The sequence below is a fragment of the Stegostoma tigrinum genome, assembly GCF_030684315.1.
Source record: "Stegostoma tigrinum isolate sSteTig4 chromosome 24 unlocalized genomic scaffold, sSteTig4.hap1 SUPER_24_unloc_2, whole genome shotgun sequence".
NCBI lineage: Eukaryota > Metazoa > Chordata > Chondrichthyes > Orectolobiformes > Stegostomatidae > Stegostoma > Stegostoma tigrinum.
This window is the reverse complement of record NW_026728042.1, coordinates 173,228-200,000: the sequence shown is the minus strand read 5'-3', so window position 1 is coordinate 200,000 and position 26,773 is coordinate 173,228. Positions and strand designations below refer to the sequence as shown.

General features: G+C 42.7%; 1 long non-coding RNA gene across 2 annotated transcripts in view; it reads right to left on the bottom strand.

The window, feature by feature from the left end:
* The window catches only part of LOC132207541 (uncharacterized), a 393,348-nt gene that overhangs the window by 292,902 nt on the left and 73,673 nt on the right, over positions 1-26,773 (bottom strand). For both annotated transcript variants that reach the window (XR_009443524.1, XR_009443525.1), the window contains exon 4: positions 10,264-10,441. This is a non-coding gene — a long non-coding RNA (uncharacterized LOC132207541). The remainder of the gene's footprint in view (positions 1-10,263; positions 10,442-26,773) is intronic.

Genomic DNA, 26,773 nt, shown 5'->3' with positions numbered 1-26,773 from the left:
CCCTCTGTTAATAAAAGCTTCAACACTGTATGCCTTCTTAACACCCCTGTCAACCTGGGTGGCAACTTTCAAGGACCTGTGTACATGGACACAGAGATCTCTCTGCTCATCTACACTACTAAGAATCTTAGCCCAGTACTTTGCATTCCGGTTACTCCTTCCAAAGTGCATCACCTTACACTTGTCCACATTAAACTCCATTTGCCACCTCTCAGCCCAGCTCTGCAGCTTATCTATGTCTCTCTGTAACCTACAACATCCGTCTTCACGATCCACAACTCCACCGACCTTAGTGTCGTCTGCGAATTTACCAACCCATCCTTCTACGTCCTCATCCAAGTCATTTATAAAAATGATGAACAACAGTGGACCCAACACCCACCCTTGCGGGACACCACTAGTAACTGGACTCTAGGATGAACATTTCCCATCAACTACCACCCTCTGTCTTCTTTCAGCAAGCTAATTTCTGATCCAAACTGCTATATCTCTCACAATCCCATTCCTTCACATTTTGGACAATAGCCTACAGTGGGGACCCTTATCGAATGCCTTGCTGAAATCCATATACACCACATTAACCGGTTTACTCTCATCTACCTGTCTGGTCACCTTCTCAAAGAACTCAATAAGGTTTGTGAGGCACGACCTACCCTTCACAAAACCTTGCTGACTATCTCTGATCAAATTATTCTTTTCTAGATTATTATAAATCTTATCTCTTATAACTTTTTCCAACACTTTACCAGCAACTGAGGTAAGGCTCACTGGTCTGTGATTACCAGGTTTGTCTCTACTTCCCTTCTTGAACAGGGGAACCACATTTGCTATCCTCCAGTCATCTGGCACTATTCCTGTAGACAATGACGATTAACGATCAATGCCAAAGGCTCGGCAATCTCCTCCCTGGCTTCCCAGAGGATCCTAGGATAAATTCCATCCGGCCCAGGGGTCTTATCTATCTTCACACTCTGTAGGATTTCTCATACCTCTTCCTTGTGAACCTCAATCCCACCTAGTCTAGTAGCCTGTATCTCAGTATTCTCCTCGACAACATTGTCGTTTTCGAGAGCGAATACTGTCGAAAAATATTCATTTAGTGCTTCCCCTATCTGCTCTGATTCCAGACACAACATCCCACTACTATCCTTGATTGGCCCTAATCTTACTCTCGTCATTCTTTTCTTCCTTAAGTACCTATAGAAAGCCTTAGGGTTTACCCCGATCCTATCCGCCAGCAACTTCTCATGTCTCCTCCTGGCTCTTCTGAGCTCTCTCTTTAGGTCTTTCCTGGCTACCTTGTAACCCTCAAGCACCCTAACTGAGCCTTCACATCTCATCCTAACATAACAAAGTGTGAAGCTGGATGAACACAACAGGCCAAGCAGCATCTCAGGAACACAAAAGCTGACGTTTCAGGCCTAGACCCTTCATCTAGACCCTTCATTCTACGTCTGAAACGTCAGCTTTTATGCTCCTGAGATGCTGCTTGGCCTGCTGTGTTCATCCAGCTTCACACTTGGTTATCTTGGATTCTCCAGCATCTGCAGTTCCCATTATCACTCATCCTAACATAAGCCTTCTTCTTCCTCTTGACCAGAGATTTCACTTCCTTCGTAAACCACAGCTCCCACGCTCTATAGCTTCCTCCCTGCCTGACAGGTACATACTTATCGAGGACACACAGGAACTTTTCTTTGAATAAGCTCCACATTTCTAATGTGCCCATCCCCTGCGGTTTCCTTCCCCATCCTATGCTCCCTAAATCTTACCTAATCTCATCGTAATTGCCTTTCCCCTAGCTGGAACTCTTGCCCAGTGGTATACACCTATCCCTTTCCATCACTAAAGTAAACATAACAGAATTGTGATCGCTATCACCAAAGTGCTCACCGACTTCCAAATCTAACAGCTGGCCGGGCTCATTACCCAGTACCAAATCTAATGTGGCTTCGCCCCTTGTTGGCCTGTCTACATACTGTGTCAGGAAGCCCTCCTGCACACACTGGACAAAAACTGACCCATCTATAGAACTCAAACTATGGTGTTCCCAGTCAATATTTGGAAAGTTGAAGTCCCCCATGACAACTACCCTATCTCTCTCACTCCTATCGAGAATCATCTTTGCTATCCTTTCCTCTACATATCTGGGACGATTCGGAGGCCGATAGAAAACTCCCAACAGGGTGACCTCTCCTTTCCTGTTTCTAACCTCAGCCCATACTGCCTCAGTTGATGAGTCTCCAAACATCCTTTCTGCAACTGTGTAATACTGTCCTTGACCAACAATGCCACACCTCCCCCTCTTTTACTGTCTTTTCTGCTCTTACTGAAACATCTAAATCCCGGAACCTGCAACAACCATTCCTGTCCCTGCTCTGTCTGTGTCTCCGAAATGGCCACAACATCGAAGTCCCAGGTACTAACCCATGCTGCAAATTCACCCACCATATTCCGGACGCTCCTGGCATTGAAGCAGACACACTTCAAACCAACTGCTTGCTTGCCGGTGCCATCTTGCGTCCCTGAAACTTTATTTTGGACCTCCCTACTCTCAACCTTTTCTATGCTTGAACGACAATTTTGGTTCACATCCCCCTGCTGAATTAGCTTAAACCCACCTGTATAGCCTTCGTGAATTTCCCCCCCAGGATATCGGTACCCCTCTGGTTCAGGTGAAGACCATCTTGCTTGTAGAGGTCCCACCTACCCCAGAAAGACCCCCAATTATTCAAGAATCCAAAACCCTCTTTGCTGCACCATCCCTGTAGCCACATGTTCAACTCCTCTCTCTCCCTATTCCTCGCCTCACTGGCACGTGGCAAAGGCAACAAACCAGAGACAACAACTCTGTTCATCCTAGCTCTAAGCTTCCGTCCTCGCTCCCTGAATTTCTGCCTTAAATCCCCATCACTCTTCCTACCTCTGTCGTAGGTGCCTATGTGGACCACGACTTGGGCTGCTCCCCCACCCCCTTAAGGATCCCAAAAACATGATCAGAGACATCACGCACCCTGGCACCTGGGAGGCAACACACCAACCATGAATCTCTCTTGTACCCACAGAACCTCCGATCTGTCCCCCTAACTATGGAGTCCCCAATGACTACTGCTCTGCTTCTCTTCCTCCTTCCCTTCTGAGCAGCAGGGACAGACTCTGTGCCAGAGACCTGTGCCCCGCTGCTTTCCCCTGGTAAGTCGTCCCCCCCAGCAGTATCCAAAACGGTATACTTATTGTTGAGGGGAATGGCCATAGGGGATCCCTGCTCTGCCTGCCGGATCCCTTTCCGGCCCCTGACTGTAACCCATCTGCCTTTTTCTTGTACCTGAGGAGTGACTACCTCCCTGGAACTCCTCCCAATAACCCCCTCTGCCTCCCAAATGATCCGAAGTTCACCCAGCTCCAGCTCCAGTTCCCTAACGCGGTTTTCAAGGAGCTGGAGTTGGGTGCACATCCCGCAGATGTGGTCAGCAGGGACACTCGTGGTGACCCTTACCTCCCACATTCTGCAGGAGGAGCATTCAACTGCCCTGACCTCCGTTCCCATTATTCTAAATTCCCAAAGAGACTGATTAAAAATAAAGAATAAAAAATAAACTAGTTACCTTCTGTCGCACAGAAACTTTTTTTTTGCTTCGAGGAGGAGGATGGGTGGGAGACACTACCCGAGTCGTGTTTCGGGTAATGCAACCACACAAATATATTCATATAAATATTATATATATGTAATATATAAAATATTATATGTATAAATATTATATATATATATACACACACACAAATATAAATTAGTACATATAATTTCTCATTAGGTTTACCCATGCAACGAATTATCTTGGTTAATAGTGATTATGTAGAGTGTTTAAAGGAGTTTAAATTGCTTACTCCCTGTGCACAATGTCCACGAGCATTCATCAAATGCCACTTTAAACAGAAACACATGAGTTAACCACAATAATAGTGAAAACAATGCAAGGTACAATGGCTGGAATATTGAACTCTCATGTTAATGAAATAATAACTTACAACGAGCAGCAGCTCACCACTATTTCACAATACACAGTTCGAATGAGAAACACTCCACTTTCCACAGTGGAGAACAAATTTAAAACAACCATTGATCCAACTTTTTCCACGAAGACATTCTACGAATTCGGGAAATGTTTTCTGTGTGGTGTATTCCTGAGGAAGTTGATGCTAATAATGAAGCATCATTTCACTGAACTCTTGAACTTCCTGGTACGGTTACAGCCAGGAAACGTACAGATTTATCACCAATGCAGCACAGCAGGACAGGAAATGAGAATTGTTACGATTCCAGCTGCTTCAGCAAGTGGAACAGTCAAACCCCAGAATAAAACCTGCCTCGCTAGATCTTTTTCCCCTTTGTCAAACCTTGTGGTCTTTCACTGAAACATAAGCACATCAGACTACAGATTAGATTTTAACAATAAAACAGAAGTTTATTACATTGAAGAAATAAAATAAACCAAAATATCAAATATAGCAGTTTCAAAAATTTCAGAACACATTGCAAAAGAAAGTTACCCATGAGAACTTTCCCCTTGACTACTCACAAACTTAAAGCTTAGCCTTCCTCAGTTTTTTCATAGTCTGCAGAATTCTAACAAAATACTCGGGGTCTGAAAGATTCACAAATAATAACCCTTACTCTGAGACAACTTATTCCTTTAACTGTTCTAAACAATCGCCTTTTCTCGAGAGACTGTGCTTAATTCTGAAGTCAATGCTTAACAAACAGAGCTTGCAGTACAGAAACAGGCTCATGATGTTATCTATGTTTCACACAAGACTCTTTCTACCCCTTTTTAACCCTACCATCCCCTTCACCTCATGTGCTCCTCTAGCTTCCTCTTAAAAGTATCTGTGCTATCATTTCAGCCACTCTTCCTGGTTCAAATTTGAACCACTTTCTGGGCAAAGTTGCTTCTCCTGAGTTTCCTGTTAGATTTATTAGTGGCTATGTAGCATCTATATTAATAAAACATTCTTCTATCTGGTCTCAAGAATGAAGCTCCAATAATGGAATTACGAGGTGTGAAGATTTGATAGAGTATAAAACTTGTGCTCTTTCCCCAACATTTTCCACTGAGGAATGAACAAGGAGAGTTCAAGAGCATCCCTGTTACATCCATTCTTCAGGAGACTAAAATATCCATTAAACATTCAGTAGGCATTCCACAGCAGTAACACTGATCATATTGTAGTATTCCTCAGAGAGTTTCATGACTGATTCACTGAGAAGCAATCTTGGCTGAGGTTTCTCAGTGGATATTATTCAGAATAAAGCAACATGTTGCCTTCAGCTGTATTGGAAAGCTGCTGGTAATGGAACTGTTGAAAGCATTCACACCTTTTCTGGATCCATCTTTTATTCCTGTACTTATCTCATTGCTACACTTTTTGCGCTTTACAAAAGCATTTCCTTTGTCATTTAAAACAATGCAGTCTCTGTCTCTGTAACTTCTATCTCTGTCTAATTTTACATTGTTGCATTTTTCTTTATTCATTCACAAGATGAGGGCGTCACCGGTCAGGCAGCATTTATTGCCCATCCCTTATTGCCCGGAGGGCAGTTAAGAGTCAACCACATTGCTGTGGGTCTGGAGTCACATGTAGGGCAGACCAGGTAAGGAATGCAGTTTTCTTTCCTAAAGGACATCAGTGAACCTAGACAGGTTTTTCCAACAATCGACAATGGATTCACGGCCATCATTAGATTGTTAATTCCAAATATTTATTGAATTCAAATTCTACCATCTGCCGTGGTGGGTTTCGAACCCAGGTCCCCAAAACATTACTTGGGTTTCTGGATTAACAGTCCAGCGATAATATCACTAGACCATCACCCCTCCTCCAACTTTTAGCTGCCTAGGCCTGAATCTCTGGAATTCCCTTCCCATGCCCCTCCATTTTCACCCTTTCCTCCTTAAAGCTGCCTTTTTGGCAATACTTTATGTCACTTGTCCTAATAACTACCGCTTTGTAATTAAATACACTCAGTGTGGATTTGTTCACGGGTGATCACGTCTGGGTAGTACAACAGCAAAATACTGCAAATGCTGGCAATCTAAAGTAAGACCAAAACACGCTGGAAATATTCAGCACAATGGACCTATCTTTGGACTTCTGATGACAGGTTAATGAAACATTAATTCTGTTTCTCTGTCCACAGACGCTGCCAGACCTTCTGAGCAGTTCTGGGATTTTCTGATTTCATTTGTGTCTGATGAACTTGATTCTATATTTGAATTTCATGATTCATAGAATCCCTACAGGGTGCAAGCAGGCGATTCATCCCATCAAGTCAACACCAACCCTCCAAACAGCGTCCCATCCAACACATCCCCTATCCTATCCCTGTAACCCTTCATCTCCAGTGGCTAATCCACCTAATCTACACGTCCCTGCACACTATGGGTAATTTCGCATAGGCAATTTAGCATGGCCAATCCACCTACCCTGCACATCTTTGGACGGTGGAAGGAAACCAGAGTACCTGGAGGAAGCCCACACAGACATGGTGAGAGTGTGCAAACTCCGCACAGACAGTCTCCTGAGGCTGGAATCAAACCCTGATCCCTGGTGCTGTGAGTCAGCAGTTCTAACCACAGAGTCACTATGCCGCACCAATTTGAATTGGTGTTAAAGAGGGTCAAGGAGAGTAGAGCATTTGATGCAGCTTACGTAGGTTTTAAGGTGGCTTTGGACTAGTTCCCACATGATGAATTGGTCAAAACAGAAGGTGGTGATGGAATCTGAGGGAAAGTAGCAAATGGAACAAAATAAACTCAGTGACTGCAGACAAAGGGTAATGCTCACTGTAGTTGTAGTTGAAAGGTCATTTCTATTGGGATTCCACAGGGTTCAGTATTGAGTCCTTTCCCTTTCATGGTATATAGCAAAGAAGCAAACTTAAGTGCAGAGGGCACCATTAAAAATTTGCAGATGATAGACTAAAAATGAGTGCATGGTTGATAAAGAGGAAGAAAGCTGCAGACTTGGAATATAGTAACAATGGGCTGATCGGTTAACAGAAAGGGACAAATAGAATTTAATCTGCCGGAATGTGCAGTAAGGCATTTGGGGAGGGCAAACTAGTCAATAGGATACACAATAAATGACACAATACTGATCAGCTTAGAGGCACAGTGTATGTTTACAGATACGGGGGTCGGGGGCGGGGGGGGAGCAATGAGCAGCACATGGTTTGCAACTCCATCAGCTACAAGTTCCCCTCCAAGTCATACTCTCAACTCAACTGGGGTCAGAACCAAGTATAATCTATCCTAGAAATGGAGACGGTTCAGAGTGGCTAAGGAAATAAGCTATTTTTGTGAAAGGGTATAGTTAGTGAAACTTCCAGAGCTGGAATGTGTGGAGAGAACCGTGTGGATTAGTAAAACACTGAGGAAGTCTAAACTCTCAGTTGTGTGAATGGTGAAGGAGGAAGACCCCACAATTTGAGGGACAGAAACTGAGCAGAAGCAGTTAAATCTAACATGCAGATTTGACAGAGAAAGAAAACCGCTCCAGATTGTTAAGTAACTGTAAAGTGACTGTTTTAGGGAGTAGATGGGATGCTGTTTTGTTGTGTTTTGCAACCTTTCAAACTGTGTTATATAGTTAGTTTGGTTTGCTTTATTGTATTTTACTTTCTTTAGTGCAATGAACTGTTTTATTGTTAAAACCAAATGTGCAGCTTTGTGTGCTTATGTTTTAGTGAAAGGCTGCCACACTAAATTGAAGAAAAATTGATAATCAAGTCAGATTTCATTCTAGGATGTGGCCTGGCTTGTAACAACAGCAGCTGGAATCATAGCACCAGCAAAAGAAGAATAAATGAAAAAACTTTGTTGGGAGCAGACTGTATAGTTTTAGACATTGTAGAAGAGAAAGAGGACTAACAGAGGTGCTTCTGATCCGGAAGGGAAACAACCAATGATTCTGTTGTGCACATTATTTGCCCAAAGACAAGCATTGAATGCAAGTTAATTGTGCCCTTGGACACAGCACTGTTTTAGTAGGATATGAAATTTCACTTTAGAATCCATTTTCACTCGCAAATATTGATTGGGAGCACTATTTAATGAAGTGAATTTCTTCAACATCTTCAGAGCTGCATGTTTATCATTCGTATACATGGGAAATCTCAAATTCATTTTGCAGTTACATGAAAATAATGTACAAGGAAAGGAATTTAAACTCAGTATTTTGCACTTCAATTGAGCACAGGTCTTACTCATAAAAATCTCATCTCCTGAATCCCTCTCCAGAATTGATTGACAATGGATACTATATTCATTACAGACAGTATCGGAGATTTTCCGTGTTGTAGCCCATTCCGAAATCTAGGCAAAGCTTCTTGGCGCCTCGCTGCAGGAGTTAAAGATCTGGGGAAATTGCTACATCTTACATCCCTGCCTAGGGGATGCTTCAACATCATTTCCTAAGATAACCACATGTCCATATACATGTTTTCATATTGGGGAGGTCTAAACAGGACACAAACACCTCCAAGGGTATGCCAGCTGACGCCTACATTGAAAGCGTAACACTGAGAATGCTGGAAATCTGAAATAACAGCAAGCGCTGGAGAAACTCAACAGGCCTGGCAGAATTTATGGAGAGAAAAAGTCCGAATTTTATTGTCAGCTATACATCAGTGAGTAATACTATTTATTTCAGAGGAAAGGTGACCGGACCTGAAGCCTTAACTTTGATTTCTCTTCACAAATGCTGCCCAGACCGGCTGAGCTTTTTCAGCAACTTCTGTTTTTTGTCTCTTATTTACAGCATCCACAGTTCTTTTGGTTTTTAACACTATTTATTTCTTGAGTTGTAAGGTTTTTGGATTTAAGTTCTTGCCCACTGAGGTGAAAGCTATATCTAGCCCATGTAGTATGGTAGTAAAGGGATGGTGCACTGACTGTGGGGCTGCCTTATGGATGTGTGGTTAAACATTAAACATTCAGTAGGCATTCCACAGCAGTAACACTGATCATATTGTAGTATTCCTCAGAGAGTTTCATGACTGATTCACTGAGAAGCGATCTTTGCGAGGTTTCTCAGTGGATATTATTCAGAATAACACAACATGTTGCCTTCAGCTGTATTGGAAAGCTGCTGGTAATGGAACTGTTGAAAGCATTCACACCTTTTCTGGATCCATCTTTTATTCCTGTACTTATCTCATTGCTACACTTTTTGCACTTTACAAAAGCATTTCCTTTGTCATTTAAAACAATGCAGTCTCTGTCTCTGTAACTTCTATCTCTTGTTTAGAACAGTTAAAGTATTTTGTTAGAATTCCGCAGACTATGAAAAAACTGAGGAAGGCTAAGCTTTAAGTTTGTGAGTAGTCAAGGGGAAAGTTCTCATGGGTAACTTTCTTTTGCAATGTGTTCTGAAATTTTTGAAACTGCTGTATTTGATATTTTGGTTTATTTTATTTCTTCAATGTAATAAACTTCTGTTTTATTGTTAAAATCTAATCTGTAGTCTGATGTGCTTATGTTTCAGTGAAAGACCACAAGGTTTGACAAAGGGGAAAAAGATCTAGCGAGGCAGGTTTTATTCTGGGGTTTGACTATTCCACTTGCTGAAGCAGCTGGAATCGTAACAATTCTCATTTCCTGTCCTGCTGTGCTGCATTGGTGATAAATCTGTACCTTTGTTTGCTCTCCCAGGTGGAAGTAAAAAAAATCACATGGTATTCTTTCGAGGAAAAACAGGTGAGATCTCACTGGAATCAACATTGCTAAAAGTGATTATCAGGTCATTATCACATTACAGTTTGTGGGAGCTCATGCAAGTAAATTTACTGTTTGTAGGAACTTATGTAAATACATTCTCTATGTTACAGCAGTGACTACACTTTGTCTGTTTCAAAGCACTTTGGTTTGTCCTTATTGGGGAATATCAATCAAGTCTGAATCCTATTTATATGTGTTTGGAAATAGGTCAGTGAGTTATAAATGTTCAGTTTAATTTTATGCTTAAAGCAATGATTAATTAACTACCGGATTATCCATTCCCCTTTCCCAATTTAACATAGAAACAGAGAAAATTGGACTGGGAGTAGGCCATTCAGTTCTTGAGCCTGCTCCACCATTAAATATGAGCATGCCTGCTCATTCCTGTTCCTGCTTTCTCCCCATATTCTTTGATCTCTTTAGCTCGAAGAACAATATCTAACTCTGTCTTAAAAATATTCAATGATAGAAAATTCCACTGGCTCACCATTCTCTTGGCGAAGACATTTCTCCTCATCTTCGTTCTACTGTGTATCCTTAGTCTGTGACCTTTGGTTCTGCAATCTCCAGTCATTAGGAACACCCTTCTTCACTTACCCTCTCTGATACTCTCCAGCTCCACGCTGTGTTACCTCTGGCTCCAGCATCTGCAGTTCTTGCTATCTCTGAATGAGGACAGTCCAAAGAGTGTGTTAAGTGGTATCGATGGGTTAAATGAGCAGGCAAAATATCTGGTAGATGACGTGTAATGTTTGAAAATGTGAGGTTGTCCAGTTTGGCAGGAAGTGTGGAGAAGCAGGTTATTCAAATGGAGAGTGTCTGCAGAATGCCATGTTTCAGGGTGCTCTGGATGTCACTGTGCATGAATCACAAAACGTTATCATGTAGCTACAGCAAGTCTTGGGGAAGGGAAATGGGATGTTGGCTGTTATTGGAAGGAGGTTGAAAAGTAAAAGGAAGGATGACTTGCTGCAGCTATACGGGGCATTACTAGGTACAGTTTCCACTGTTCTTCCTGAAAGAAAATATACTTGCGCTGAAAGCAGTTCAGACAAGGTTTTCTAGGCTGAATCCTGGGATAAATGGCATACAGCTGGATGAACACGGTCGACCAAGCAGCATCACAAGAGCAGGAAGGCTGACGTTTCAGGCCGAGACCGTTTTCTGATGAAGGGTCTAGGCCCGAAACATCAGTCTTCCTGCTCCTACGATGCTGCTTTGCCTGCTGTGTTCATCCAGCTCTACACCTTGTTATATCGGATTCTCCAGCATCTGTAGTTCCTATTATCCCTGGGATAAATGGATTGTCTTACAAGGAAAGTTGGAGCAGGTTGGGCTTATACTCATTGGAATTTAGAAGCACAAGAAGTCCCCTTGTTGGAATCTAAAGGACTTTAAGTGAGTGTGACTGGGTGGATGCCGAGATAAGGATTCCCCTCATGCAAGAAACTGAAAACAGGCAGCACAGACATAAAACGGGGAGTTTCCCATTTCGGATGGAGAGGAAGATAAGTTTTTTGTCTCCAAGGATCATTACTCTTAGTAATTATCTCTCCCAGAGAGCAGTCAAGGCTGTGTCATTGATATTCAAGGTTTGCTTAGAGAGATGTTTCCTCTAATAAGGGAGACAAGGGATACTGAGGGGGTCAGGAAGGAAATTGGAGTTCAGGCCACCACCAGATCATCCATGATCTTACTGACTGGAAGAGTTGAATAACCAACTCTTGCTGCCATTTCTTGTGATTTTATGGTTTTATTTCATCTCCCATCAGCTCACTGGCAGACAGATGAAACAGGAAACCCCAGATTATTAGGTTATTAAAAATGGTTAGTTGGATTTGCTCCAGCAATAATCCAGTGCAAACAGTGATTTAATTAAACCAAACATCTGTAATTCACTGGCCCAGTCCCAACAGAGTCTAACAGAATACTCCTCAAGTTATTAACTTTTGCATTTAAGACAGAGGGGTCGTTGGAAACAGTTATATCATTGTGATTAATTGCTAAAGTTGGTAGATGAAATCAAATATTCAATAGATCAATGCTACAAATTCTCCCTTAAGTTGTCAAGTACAAGTAGAGCTTTTAAACCAGTACATAGACCATATGCCATCATCATAAACACACTGGGTAACAGGCATGCCATCAGAATAATTAATGCAGTGCACAATCTGCCCATAATTTTACTCCAATACTTCCATTACCACATTCAGTCAAATGTATCCCACAAAGGAAGAACAAAAATGGGGTAACATTTTTGTACTGAGTAGTAACAGCTGGCATTTACAAAGCTTCCCAAGCCACACACATATCTCATTTGAGTTTAGATAGCTGAAAGGCACCTATGTGCCTTTCATTCCACAGGACATCTCAAACAGCCGTGCAGCCAATGAATTAAAATTAAAGCGTCAGGTAGAATTTAATGTGTGCAACAGGGGTCTCAGTCCCCAGATCTGGAGAACAGACAGAAGTTCAGGCACCTCTACTGGGGAAACCTGCTGTATAAAGTGCCCATCAGGCAATGAAGTGGCCACCATCGACACGCCCAAGGACGCTGTGAGTGGAAATATTGTCCTTGAGGGCTGCCAGCCAATGGGATCTTGGTAGCTCTCTACTGCTCATCAGCACCATTGGAAGAAGTAGCAGATGTTGGTGCTGTACCCACCTGAGTCCAAGTATCAACAAGGAAATCCCAGGCCATTGGGAATCAGGGTATGGTGATGGTTGGACTTGGTAGGGACAGTGGTTATCTGTGGTATCACTTCCTTATGCTGGTAATGTAAATCAGGCACTGGGTGCGCTTGGACGAGGAATCTCCAGAGTCTGTTAGACTTGCTTTTTGGACACCCACATACCGACTCTCCGATGGAATTAATTATCCCTGGCGACTATTTTTCCTTTAGCCAATATCTTTAAAGCAAACTAACCATCATGATCACACTGTTGTTAATGAGGAATTGTTGTCCATGACTTGGCTACATTACAACAACAACTACACTTCAAAAGTCATTAATTACCTGGAACATGCTATGAAACAGCCTGAAGTTGCGAAAGCAGCTATATAAATACATAGATTTATTCTTTAGCCACTGGTCCACTTGTTGTCGAGATGGGTACCAGTATCAGAAGCAAGGTAGCAGAAGATAAATATTTGAGGCCCATTGGTCAACTTCAATATTTAAACTTTGTAAGAAACCCTTAACAGAGGTCACAGATTTGACGTAATCAACAATATCTGCAGGGAGGGAATGTGAGGTGGTTAGTTTTCAACAAAGTTATTATGAACTAGAATTAACTGCCTTAATGTTTTAAATTTATTTTATTTATTTATTCACAGGGTATGGGCATCGCTGGTAGGACCAACAATTACTCCCCATCCCTAATTTCCCTGGAGAAGATGGTAGTGAGCTGCTTTCCTGAACATCACAGGTAGAGACACTCACAGAGCTACTGCGAAGGGAGTTCCGGGATTTTAACCCAGTGACAGTGAAGGAACAGAGATAAATTTCCAAGTCAGATTGGTGACAGGCTTGGAGGGGAACTTGCAGGTGGTGGTGTTCCTATATATCTGCTGCTCTTCTCCTTCTAGATATATAAGGTGCAACTTGGAAGGTGCAGTCTAAGGAGTCTTGGCAAGTTGCTGCAGGGCATCTTGTAGCAGGTACAAGCCACTGTCTCTGTGGCGATGGTGAAGGGAGTGAATGTTTGCAATGGTTGACGAGGTGCCAATCAAGTGGGGTGCTTTGTGCTGGATAGTGTCGAGCTTCCTGAGTGTTGTTGGAACCGCACCCATCCAGGCAAGTGGAGAATATTACTTTACTTTCCTGATTTATTGTTAGCTGATGGCATTGAGGATGTGGATTGTCTGCTCTAGAATACCCAGCCTCTGACTTGTGCTTGGAGCCATGGTATTTATTCATCCAGTTCAATTTCTAGTTCCCAATAGTCACTAAGTTGTTGTTAGTGGGGGTTGAATGTGTCACTGTATATCAAGGGGAAAAACTTAGATTTTGTCTTGCCATTTATCAGCCCAAGTCTGGATGTTTTACTTGGTCTTGTTGCATTTGACCATGGACAGTTTCCATACCCAAGGAGTCACGAATGGTGCTGAACATTGTACAACCATTAGCGAACATCCCCACTTCTGACCATATGAGGGAAGGAAGGTGATTGATGAAGCAGCGGAAGATGGTTGGGTCTAGGATACTACCCCGAACGTAATGAAAGCTGATTTTATCATAACTGTCATTGGAATTGGGCAAACACACAAAAAGAATAAAACAGCAGGGCTCTGGGGTCAGAACAGCACATGTGGGTCTAATTACACAGCTCATATAAAGAGCCAGCAGTGCATGATGGGCTGAATAGCTTCCTGTTGTGCTGCATCATTCTATTCTATAGGTAAACCTGCTTCTGATATAAATTCTTAGTTTGTCCGGGTGTATGAACCAATTAATCTCTTAGACGAACATCTACCTTGTCGTTGCCCAGCACTGTGGGCCTTCACCTTTCACTGTGATTTTGTAATCTTCTTTAAAATCTACTTTATGATTGAAGATAAAGTTGTCTTCCCTATTTCCTGTCTGACACTTCACATGGAACATTTACAATATCTTTAGCAACTGAGGTATTGTATCTTCCTACCAATTTTCCTTTGGCTCCAGTCCAGATTGTACAAGCTCAGCTAAGTTTACAGCTTTCCCCCCACTCTCAGCCTGCTCCAGGCAATTCATCACATCCAATACTGGGCTGCACAATTAAGTTACATTAGCAGTGGATATTCCCATATGGTCTGAGTGAGACAGCCAAGGAAAAGATGCATAGTGCACTGCCTCACAATCTTGTCAGAAATAACATGGTGCCCAACCCATCCATAGGGGATAATCGATGTACAGCAACAGCCTATTGGAGGCATGAGGTTTCCCTGTGATGAACCTTTGCTAATTGGCTGAAAAGGCCAATCCTTCAGAAGCAAGTTCGAGCACAGGAGGTACATGAACCTGCCAAGTGATGTTGTGGATTGCTATTTGTGCCACGCTGTAGTAGCCACTGGTCATCATGGTGCTGTGTGCCAGCTCACACATCGTACCATTATCATCCTCTCTGGTTTAAACATCTTGTTTCAAGAGACAATGCAGCACTCACTTGGCCAGGGGCAGGGGCAGTAATCTGTAGGCCCCAGTGTTACACGTGGCCTAGGACCCCAGCCCAAGCACAGCAGGCTCCCCGCAACCCACACCCCTGATATACCTCAGTGTCCTGGGACCTGCCCTCAGTCCAGGCCAGCAGTATCAGCATGGACTTTCTTAACCAAGTGTGTGAAGTGGAGCTTGGACTTGTAACCTTCTGAATTAGAGTCAAAAGTGTTACAGACTGAGCCACAGCTAACAATAAGGCCAACAGCTGTCATTAATAAATTCTGCCTTAGCACCACACCTCTCAGTCATCAATCACTGAACGAATTATGTTAGAGGATTGGTTTACTAGCTCAATTAATGGGCTGAATTTTACAGTCCACATCTTCTAGACAGCATATTTTTGGAGGGAAGCAATTTCCAAAAGATATGTCAAGTGGCTAGTCCATTGCCTTCCCACCCATCCCAACCTGGTCCCCATCTTATTGGTGGAGGTTTGAGGGTGGGCAGGGTGGTCAGTGAGGACCCAATAGACTACCTGCTCTTAGACCTACTGAAGCCCTGAAGTAACTTGACTCAGGCCCTCCATCCTTTCTATACTGGCCATCCAGGTCCCCTTGGAGAGGGAGCTCGCAATGTCCAACAATACTCTCAGTGCCTTTAGAGAGAGGTGGGCACTGCAGGGGAGATGCTGCTTTATCTCCCCCAAAAAGTCCATTCTGCTTTTGTTCCTTCCCTTGCTCCCTACCTCCTCACTTGTTGATAGTTTGCATTTTCCTCAATGGCCTGTAAACATCTAAATGTAAACATCTTTTACTAGTGGTGGTTACTGTTTAAAAAGGAAAACAAAACAAAAGTTAAAGTGATTTGGTGGTGGAAAAATCACTCAGCCGTGGGTGATAGTACTTCGGAGCATAAAAATATACACTGATCAGGAGTAGGGTCAGCAAGCTGTTTATCACCAGCTTTGGTGAAAAGGAAAGGAGGAAGAAGATTACTTCTTGTACCCTGTATGCAACAGAGGCCGTTTCCCCCTACTTTATGATCTTGTCCACCCAACCTGCTTCCTACATTCCCATCTGGCCTTCAAAATCCAACAAGTCCGCCCTCTCCCCACTTACACCGCTGACGGACTCATCGCCCAGGCTAGCCTCCCTGATCTCTCTCCATCCATAACTCTTTCAGAGAATGTCTCCAGTGTGAAAACAGGCCCTTCCGCCAAACATGTCCACACTGACCCTCAGAGCAACCCACCCAGACCCATCCCCAATAACACACCTAGTCTACACATCCCTGAACACTACGGGCAATTTAGTATGGCCAATCCACCAAGCCTGCACATCTTTGGACTGTCGGAGGAAACCGGAGCCCCCAGAGGAAACCCACGCAGACACAGGGAGAATGTGCAAACTCCGCACAGACAGTCGCCTGAGGGTGGAATCAAACATGGGTCCTTGGCACTGTGAGGCAGCAATGCTAACCACTGTGCCACTGTGCCACTCACTAAGGCCAACTCAGGATCTAACAACCCCGGGATCCCAGTTCGGTGGACAACAAACAGTTCTGCTGGGACTAGCATATCTACCAGGTCATTGTCCAGCAACTCCTGAGGAGTGAAAGCCCAATGCCACATTATACAGGCCCCTGGCAGTGGAATACAGTCACCGGACTGCCTCATTTCATGGTGGTCCGTTCATGAATCATTTTCAGTATCCACGTTTTCCTATTGTTCACATTCTAATGCTCATTGAAACACGGAGTGACCATTCGATCCCGGTGTCTGACTGATTGGTACTTAAACATCATCTGTGTTAACTAGTTCAATATCTTTGAAAACTCTTACCTGACAGATAACCTCAGTCTTGAAAATATCACCTGCTGCAGCGTTTCGAAGGAGAAGCTTCCAGAATTCCACTGCCCTTGGTGCAACTGAAGAAAACAATGAAACCTCTCTTTCTCCCCTGTCGTCATTAGCGGATTCGTAACTAAGTTTCAATCCGCTTTGAGAGGATCGTGGCAACAAGGACCTCGCAGGAGATTGGCTGATAATTGCAACTGAAACAGATCCCAAGGAAAACACGGCATCTTTACTGAAAGATCTTTAAGGAGCCAGCCAGCCTAGAGTGTGACAGAGCTAAAGGGAAAACAACGCAGACCATTCAAAATACAATCGCTTCTCATGATTGCAGAGTTCTTGTATCAGGCGAATGAGCTTCAAGGGCTTGCAAAGGCTTTTGTCATCGCTGGCATACCTCAAATGGCAATAAGATAGGCTTCTAAAGTAGAAATCACCACTAACGCCTTCGATGTACATAAACACATAACAAAGTCTTGGTGCTCGACAGTCTTCATCTTGAAGATGAGAGTAATCCGGCCTATTTGTATATCAAGTGTAGTTCAAGACCTTCATTTTGATATTGTGTTTGACTTATTACAACATGATGAAAGACCATTCAACAGCGCATAATTCAGTAAAATTATGATTCCTATCAAAACTGTTGAGTCGGCAGGATCATATTACATTCATATATTGAGAGGCGCTGCCAGCATAAATGTTAAATAGGACACACTATTCAAAGAAAAAAAAAATTGAGAAGTCGCTCTGGTGTGACCTCGAGCAGACTGTAGCTTGCCCTTGTAGCACTTAGTCTTTCAGTGTACAATCTGGCCTGCATTTCAGAACATCTCATTCAGTCATCAACTGATATTGGATTCTGACTCACAAATGATTTGAAAGTGTTTCAAAGTCTAAAAAGTGCTGCAGATACTAAATAATGAAAAGGAAGCTCGGGATTTATGCGCGCGTAAGTGCAACAATGTGCTGTAGCATTTGAATTTGCCGTTCCACTCAACAAAAAGTTAATAATATTGCAGAACTCCCATTTCCTTTAGACAGTGGAACTGCTTTGGCATTGAAAAAATCAAGTTAAACATTTCTACAGATAAGTTTCAAGATATTTCTGCACAAGAATTGACTCTCCCAGGATTCAATATTTATGCTTTACATCATGATGTGCATTATGTAACAACAACATATCACTAGAATGGAACTGGAATAAAAAGGGGAATGTCAAACTAAAGACACGGTATTAGGAGATTTGCCTGCATGCTGTTTATTGACTGGAACAAGCATGATGGGCTGATTGGCCTCCACCTGTCAAGCCAAAGGCAGTGATTTTAGGAGGTTTGCCCTGGTCTTGCTCATTGACAGGCAGAGTCATGGTGGGCTAACTCAACATTTATGATACAAATGGAGGCCAATGATTCCACATGTCTAAAAGTGTGGTCAGAAAGGTCAGCTTGAAAAGAAGTAATTTGGATAATCGGAGATTTGGAGAGAGAATTCCAAAGCTTGCGTGCCAGAGAGCTGAAGGCACCAGTGGTTTGTTGATTGAAGGGAATTACACCATTAATCTTGATATAGATACAGAACAAGTGCAGAAAGAGCTAAGTCGGGACACCATCAGATCACATGGATCTGTCAGGCTCCAGATAGCATCTCCTTCCTTCCCGCCAGCAAAACCTGTCGCTGTTCACACAGGAGAGTGTCAATCCCACATTACTACATGGTGGATCAAAGTGAAAGTGAGGCATAAGATGGCAGAAATGGAGGAATGGGGCATTATGGGAAGCTTGCAGGCTTAGATGAGGAAAGTGAAGTGGGGAAGACCAAGGCATTTAATGGATTTAAGTGCACAGACAAGAATTTTAAACTGGGGGCCTGGGAACCAAGTCAGGAAAAGCAGGTATGTTCAATGGGAGGTACCAGGAATGGGATAAATACAGGAAGCAGAAGTTTGGAAGCATACGACAGAGGGTAAAGGACAGGAGATCAGCTGCAGGGGCATAAGAGTCATCAAATCTGGAGATAAGGAGGGCTTCAGAGGCAGATAGCCTGAGGCAGCTGACATTACAGAGATTATAAACCGAATAAATTACATTGTAGAGCCTGAACTACTCTAAAACTGAGCATTATTTGTGATTTAGTGATAATGGGAACTGCTGATGCTGTAGAATCCAAGATAACAAAGTGTGGAGCTGGATGAACACAGCAGGCCAAGCAGCATCTCAGGAGCACAAAAGCTGACGTTTCAGGCCTAGGCCCTTCATCAGAGATCTTTGATGTACTCTGAAGTCATGAAAGGTGCTACATGAACGCAAGTGCTGTCTTTCTTGAGGCCTCAAGGTTCAATTGGTTTATACTTTGTGTTTTGATCCCAACAGATGTCATTACTAGACAACCCTGACTGATCCAGACTGAAATCTGGTTTGCCAGATCATTTTTTGTTTTGTTTTTAACTAAGTGGTCTCTTGCTGAAGTAAAGTAAAATGTTGCAAATTTTACTTTAACAATAAAACAGGAGTTTACAATGCAAAAGAAATGAAGTTAAATAGGTAAATCAATCTACTTACACATAATACAAATTCAAGAGTTTTAAACACACAGTAAAAATAGAATCCTATAGTCCCAAAATACTCCTTTATAATATTAAACATATCCCTACAGTACTTAACAACACCCTTCTGCATTATTCAAACCAGAATCTCTTCCCAAATAACTTGGTAGGTTAAAATAACTGTGTCTCCAAGTCCAATACTGGAACCTCTGATAGATAATTCCTGGAACTGTCATACACCTGAGGCTAAGTAAACTCAGCTTCAAGTCCTCTTCACGGTTTTATCCCAACATTTCTGGAGTGGGACTCTCAGTACCTCCTCCCTCCAAGATAATCAAGTTTACTGTATTCCTTTCTCAGATGCATGGCTCTACACATGCATCTCCATGCAAGGACTTCATAGAAATGCCCAAAAATAAAGTAAAACTGAAATAAAAACCTCTTCCTTCTAAGCTATAGATCCCTTAAGCTGAAAGGAAACTGCCCGAGTCTCAAAATTTCGAATGAAAACCTTGAGGTATAATTATCTACAATGCCAGGTTGTAAAATAATAAAATAAAATAAGAACAAATCACACTGTCAAAGTAGCCCTCACAAACTGTTTTAAAGAAATCACCATGGCTACAGAAATACTGACAAGTTAATTATTAACTTCAAACACACTGAAGATCCACATGTTACTCACTTAAAGTTCAAAACCCAAACTAAAAAGAGATGATATTTTAAATATTAATCAGAAAGTTTATATAGAACATAGAACATAGAACAGTACAGCACAGAACAGGCCCTTCAGCCCACAATGTTGTGCCGACCATTGATCCTCATGTATGCACCCTCAAATTTCTGTGACCATATGCATGTCCAGCAGTCTCTTAAATGACCCCAATGACCTTGCTTCCACAACTGCTGCTGGCAACGCATTCCATGCTCCCACAACTCTCTGCGTAAAGAACCTGCCTCTGACATCCCCTCTATACTTTCCTCCAAACAGCTTAAAACTATGACCCCTCGTGCTAGCCATTTCTGCCCTGGGAAATAGTCTCTGGCTATCAACTCTATCTATGCCTCTCATTATCTTGTATACCTCAATTAGGTCCCCTCTCCTCCTCCTTTTCTCCAATGAAAAGAGACCGAGCTCAGTCAACCTCTCTTCATAAGATAAGCCCTCCAGTCCAGGCAGCATCCTGGTAAACCTCCTCTGAACCCTCTCCAAAGCATCCACATCTTTCCTATAATAGGGCGCCCAGAACTGGACGCAGTATTCCAAGTGCGGTCTAACCAAAGTTTTATAGAGCTGCAACAAGATCTCACGACTCTTAAACTCAATCCCCCTGTTAATGAAAGCCAAAACACCATATGCTTTCTGAACAACCCTGTCCACTTGGGTGGCCATTTTAAGGGATCTATGTATCTGCACACCAAGATCCCTCTGTTCCTCCACGCTGCCAAGAATCCTTCCTTAATCCTGTACTCAGCTTTCAAATTCGACCTTCCAAAATGCATCACCTCGCATTTATCCAGGTTGAACTCCATCTGCCACCTCTCAGCCCATCTCTGCATCCTGTCAATGTCCCGCTGCAGCCTATAACAGCCCTCTACACTGTCAACGACACCTCCGACCTTTGTGTCGTCTGCAAACTTGCTGACCCATCCTTCAATCCCCTCGTCCAAGTCATTAATAAAAATTACAAACAGTAGAGGCCCAAGGACAGAGCCCTGTGGAACTCCACTCACCACTGACTTCCAGGCAGAATATTTTCCTTCTACTACCACTCGCTGTCTTCTGTTGGCCAGCCAATTCTGTATCCAAGCAGCTAAGTTCCCCTGTATCCCATTCCTCCTGACCTTCTGAATGAGCCTACCATGGGGAACCTTATCAAATGCCTTACTGAAGTCCATATACACCACATCCACAGCTCGACCCTCATCAACTTTTCTAGTCACATCCTCAAAAAACTCAATAAGGTTTGTAAGGCATGACCTACCCCTCACAAAGCCGTGTTGACTGTATTTGATCAAGCCATGCTCTTCCAGAAGGTCATAAATCTTATCCCTCAGAATCCTTTCTAACACCTTGCAGACGACAGACGTGAGACTTACCGGTCTATAATTGCCGGGGATTTCCCTATTTCCTTTCTTGAAGAGAGGAATTACATTTGCCTCTCTCCAGTCCTCAGGTACGACTCCAGTGGAGAGCGAGGATGCAAAGATCTTCGCAAGTGGCGAAGCAATTGCATTTCTCGCTTCCCAAAGCAGCCGAGGACAAATCTGATCCGGGCCTGGCGACTTGTCAATCTTAATGTTTGACAAAATTTTCAGCACATCAGCTTCGTCTATCTCTATCCATTCCAGCATGCACACCTGCTCTTCAAAGGTTTCATTCACTACAAAGTTGGTTTCTTTCGTAAAGACAGAAGCAAAAAACTCATTTAGGGCTTCCCCTACCTCCTCAGGCTCCACACACAAGTTCCCTATGCTATCCCTGATCGGCCCTACTCTTTCTTTGACCATTCTCTTATTCCTCATGTAAGTGTAAAATGCCTTTGTGTTTTCCCGGATTCCTTCTGCCAAGCCTTTCTCGTGCCCCCTCCTGGCTCTCCTCAGACCATTTTTGAGCTCCTTCCTTGCCTGCATGTAATCCTCTCTAGCTGAACTTGACCCTAGCTTCCTCCACCTTATGTAAGCTACCTTCTTCCTTTTCACTAGAAGCTCCACCGCTCTCGTCATCCAAGGTTCCCTAATCTTACCCCTTCTTGCCTGTCTCAGAGGGACATATTTACTCATCACTCCCAACAACTGTTCCTTAAACCGTCTCCACATGTCGATAGTTCCCTTACCATGGAACAACTGCTCCCAGTCCATGCTTCCTAACTCATGTCTAATCGCATCATAGTTTCCTCTTCCCCAATTAAATATCCTCCCATTCTGCCAAATCCTCTCCTTCTCCATAGCTTTGTAGAATGTGAGGCAGTTATGGTCACTATCACCAAAATGCTCTCCCACCACAAGATCTGATACCTGCCCCGGCTCGTTTCCGAGCACCAAGTCTAGAATGGCCTCTCCCCTCGTCGGCCTGTCAACGTACTGCGTTAGGAAACCCTCCTGAACACACCTTACAAAAAGAGCTCCATTCAAATCTTCTGCTCGAAGGAGGTTCCAATCAATATTAGGAAAGTTAAAGTCACCCATTACAACAACCCTACTGCGTGCACACTTTTCCAAAATCTGTCGACCTATGCTTTCTTCAATCTCCCTGCTGCTATTGGGGGGCCTGTAGTAAACCCCTAACGAGGTGACTACTCCCTTGCTGTTCCTAATTTCCACCCATACTGACTCAGTAGGCAGATCTTCCTCGACAAAGGAAGCTTCTGTAGCTGTGATACCCTCTCTGATTAGTAGTGCTACACCCCCTCCTCTTTTTCCCCCCTCCCTATTCTTTTTAAATGTTCTAAACCCTGGAACATCCAGCAACCATTCCTGCCCATGAGAAACCCATGTCTCTGTTATGGCCACAACATCATAGCACCAGGTACTGATCCATGCTCTAAGTTCATCACTTTTATTCCTGATACTCCTTGCATTAAAGCAAACACACTTTAACCGATCCCTTGGTTCCTTCCCAGGAAAATCCTTCCCACTAGCTGGCCTACCTCTTGCTACTATATCACACTTTGTTTCTTGTCTCTAAGTGACTTTCCTTTTGAATCTTATATTCCACCACAACTTAGATGTCCTTATGTAAACAGAAATAAATCTGCAAAAAATATCGATTAACAGGAGCTTGTGATTGGAGGATTTGTGGTGCTGCAGAGATTCCCTGCAGCTTGAATATAAACAGCTATTAAATCCCTCGTGTCAGAGACAGCAGCCAAGTAAAATCAATGAGCAACAAGTAAGGTCAATGATAAATGTGCACTGTATGCTTGGGCATGGATGAAGGCAATGAATCTTTTATCTTCAGGTTTAGTGCTGAAAAATAGTGTCAGAAACTTTCCCCCTCCTCACAAAACAGCTACAAAATGTTAATAGGCTCAGTACGACAAATTTTCTGGGGCAGGCTGGATAAATCAAAGACGTTTTATCTCTCCATCATTAATTACAAGTTTGCGACACTGTTTCAGCAAGTGAAGTGAAATTAATGGCAAGTTTCAAAAGTTCTCCTTTGTTATCAACCTCTTGCCTAGTTTAGAGTGAATCCAAAATGGAACCACTGTTCAATAAAGAGAATGGGTGACTGGGGTCCCCTAGAATGGAACAAACAGCATCACAATTCACTCTGGGTCAGGTTTATCTGTCAAGTCTATGTCAGCTGTTAAGAATTGAACCCAATTCCCAGGGTGACTTTTCTAAGAGTGTGTCCTCTTAGAGTCCACAGGATTAATGCCTGACTCGCTACATCCCATTTCAATACAGCCTGTTAGAGCTACACAGTCATAGAGATGTACAGCGTGGAAACAAAACCTTCGGTTCAACTTGTCCATGCTGACCAGAGATCCTAAATTAATCTAGTCCCATTTGCAAACATTTGTCCCATATCCCTCTAAACCCTTCCTATTCATTTATGCATCCTGATGCCTTTTAAGTGTTGTAATTGTACCAGCCTCCACCACTTCCTCTGGCAGTTCACTCGATGCATGCATCACCCTCTCCATGAAAAGGTTGCTCCTTAGGTACTTTTGAAATCTTTCCCCTCTCATCTTAAACCTATACCCTCTGAAACCTATAAACCTCTGTAAGATCAACCCTGTGCCACCAGCTTCTTTGGTCAAGCATTTGGTCACGCCTTTATCTTCACCCATCATCCTCTTCAACTCAGCATCCAATTTTGTTTGCTTACGCCACTGCATAATGGAGTACATCCATGTTTAAATTTGTGGTTGTGTTCCTGAAAATGGTGACAATAAATTAGACAACATTATAATTCTTACAGAGGACTCATCCAGCACAGTGGATTTAGTATCCGGTGCCAGGCAAACCACTGGCAACGTTCCGCAACATAGTGCACACAAATGACCAAAAGGATTGCCTTTATGGCTATGACAATAAAGAGAAACAGAGAGCAGGAGGGAAAGTGGAGTTGAAATGTAAGATCAGCCTTGGTCACTATTCAGCAGGAATTCAGGTCCTAGGCGCAATATTGTCTACTCCTGCTCCTATTTATTGTGTTATTTTATCCCTGGGACTGGAAATTATGAGATGAATGATAATCTTTTGTGACCATTCTTCTCATATCTCTAAAATACAGTTTCTCATCTGATTTTCTTCATTTATAATAACTTATAGAACACTAAATCGAAAAAATTACATGGATATCATTTTATGTTGACATAAATTGAGAGCAACATATTGCATTTAGGTACAGCCTGCCTTTCATGTCGGACGATACCTCAAAGTGCTTCAAGGGAGTATGGGCAGCTAAAAACGGATGCTCAGCCAAAAACAGTGATATCGGGTTAGGTGATCAAAAACTTAGTAAAGCAAGAGGGTGACTAACAAAAGTGACAGGCAAAGATATTTAGGGTCTTAAGAACTTAAGACTCAGGTAGCTGAAAACGTGGCCACCTGTGATGGAAGTTTGGGACTGTCAGGAGACCAGGTTAAGAGGAGTGCAGAGAACTTAGAGGTTAATCGTGTTGGAGGATATTAGAAAGGGAAAAGGGAGAGAAAGGTCATGAAGTCATTTTAAAACAAAGACTATAATTTCATGTATTTTAGTTCTGTCTGACGGAAGAAGTGGTGACAGTATTCATAGGAGGATGTTGTTTTAGACTCAGTGACAGCGTGAAATACTAAAACGTATAGAGGATGTTTTATTCAGTGCAGACTGGATTTCTGTCACCCTGTCACCGTCCCCAGCTATGATCAGCTTCACCAATTCCACCTTTCTCTTTCCCACTCCAATAAACCTTTGCATTTGTCTGAGAAAGCAATTAGAATCCAACACACAGGATAATCCGTGATAATGGGAACTGCAGATGCTGGAGAATCCACGATAATAAAATGTGAGGCTGGATGAACACAGCAGACCCAGCAGCATCTCAGGAGCACAAAAGCTGAGCACATTTTATTATCTTACACAGGATAATCCCTTGCTATTTGCAGCAGGTTTTGTCCATTTCTCAAAACACTTAAACAGCATCAAATTTTGGTTTCCACTCTTGTGAATATTGTTTGAAACACTGATATTAAATATTATTTCTCTATCACAAATCTTATTTTTAACGCCGACATTCATTTTTGCATCTCTGTTTAATGATGAGACAATACCGAGTATAAAGGGAGTGGGTGTTAAGGAACATGTGTTATGCAAATAATCAAGAAATGAAGTACAAAACATGATTACTGCTGAACAGTACAGAGCTGTGATGCTGAAGATATGCAACTTGTACCCATCAGGACAAATGCAAGAATACCACTTTTTGAATGATCATAGCAATTTATACCACAGGAAGAAAAGGAGTGCTGATTGACTGGCAAGTCAACTCTGACTTGTCAAGATGCTGAAATGGAGACAGCAGTAGATAACAATAGGCTCCTTGAGCCTCTGAATAATTCAATAAAGGAATCTTTCATTTGCAGAAAATGTTTCCTTGCATGTGGATGTATGCTGCTTCTAGGAAGCATATTGAATCACATTAAGAGGTCGGCTGATTATCTTGTCTCCAGTAATGTACAAAGTCGGGTTGGATCTGAATTAGATCCAGCATTTCTTTGGGTTTTGTTTTGATTGATGTAAATTGTTATGGTTCTTTGAAATTTGTCATTCTCGCAGTTGCTGTGCTGAGTTTAACTGAAAGGAATGGCATCATGTCTCTCTGTTCAGCAGTATTAACAGGTATTATCCTGCTACCTTCAGATGAAAGAGTGGGAACTGCAGCGATTCTGGAAAAGGAAGAGAAAATTCATTGCTAATCATTGAAACAGCTCCAAAATTAACGATAATGAATTAAAACCTGAAAGAACTGAGGACGTTGCAAGTCAGAAACAAAAGCAGAAATTACTGGAGCTGCTCAACAGGTCTGGCATATCTGAGGATCGGAAACTACACCCAAAATGGGATTTCTCTCCACAGATGTTGCCAGACCTGCTGAGCTTTTCCAGCAATTTCTGGTTGTGTTTTCAAAATTAAGGAGCATGTGCTCAGTTGAATTGCAAAACAATATTGAAGGTGGTATTCTTCCTAATTTGATCATTCATGAGGGTGTCTTCAAAATTCAAATGATAAGCTAACCACTCCAGACCACGTGGTTAAATGGCTCCAGTGTACAATTGTGCCAAAGGTGCAGGTTTAATTGCTGCAGCTCTTATCAGGGCTCTCAGGGTCTATCTTTTTGTCTTGCCCTTCAATGGTAACATGGGGTAAGAAATGATGAGCAACTTTTGGTGAATGAAGATGCTGCTTCGACAGACGACCGTGCATGTCATCGTGTTGTATTCACCAAGTGTCATAACCTGCTGCGGACCA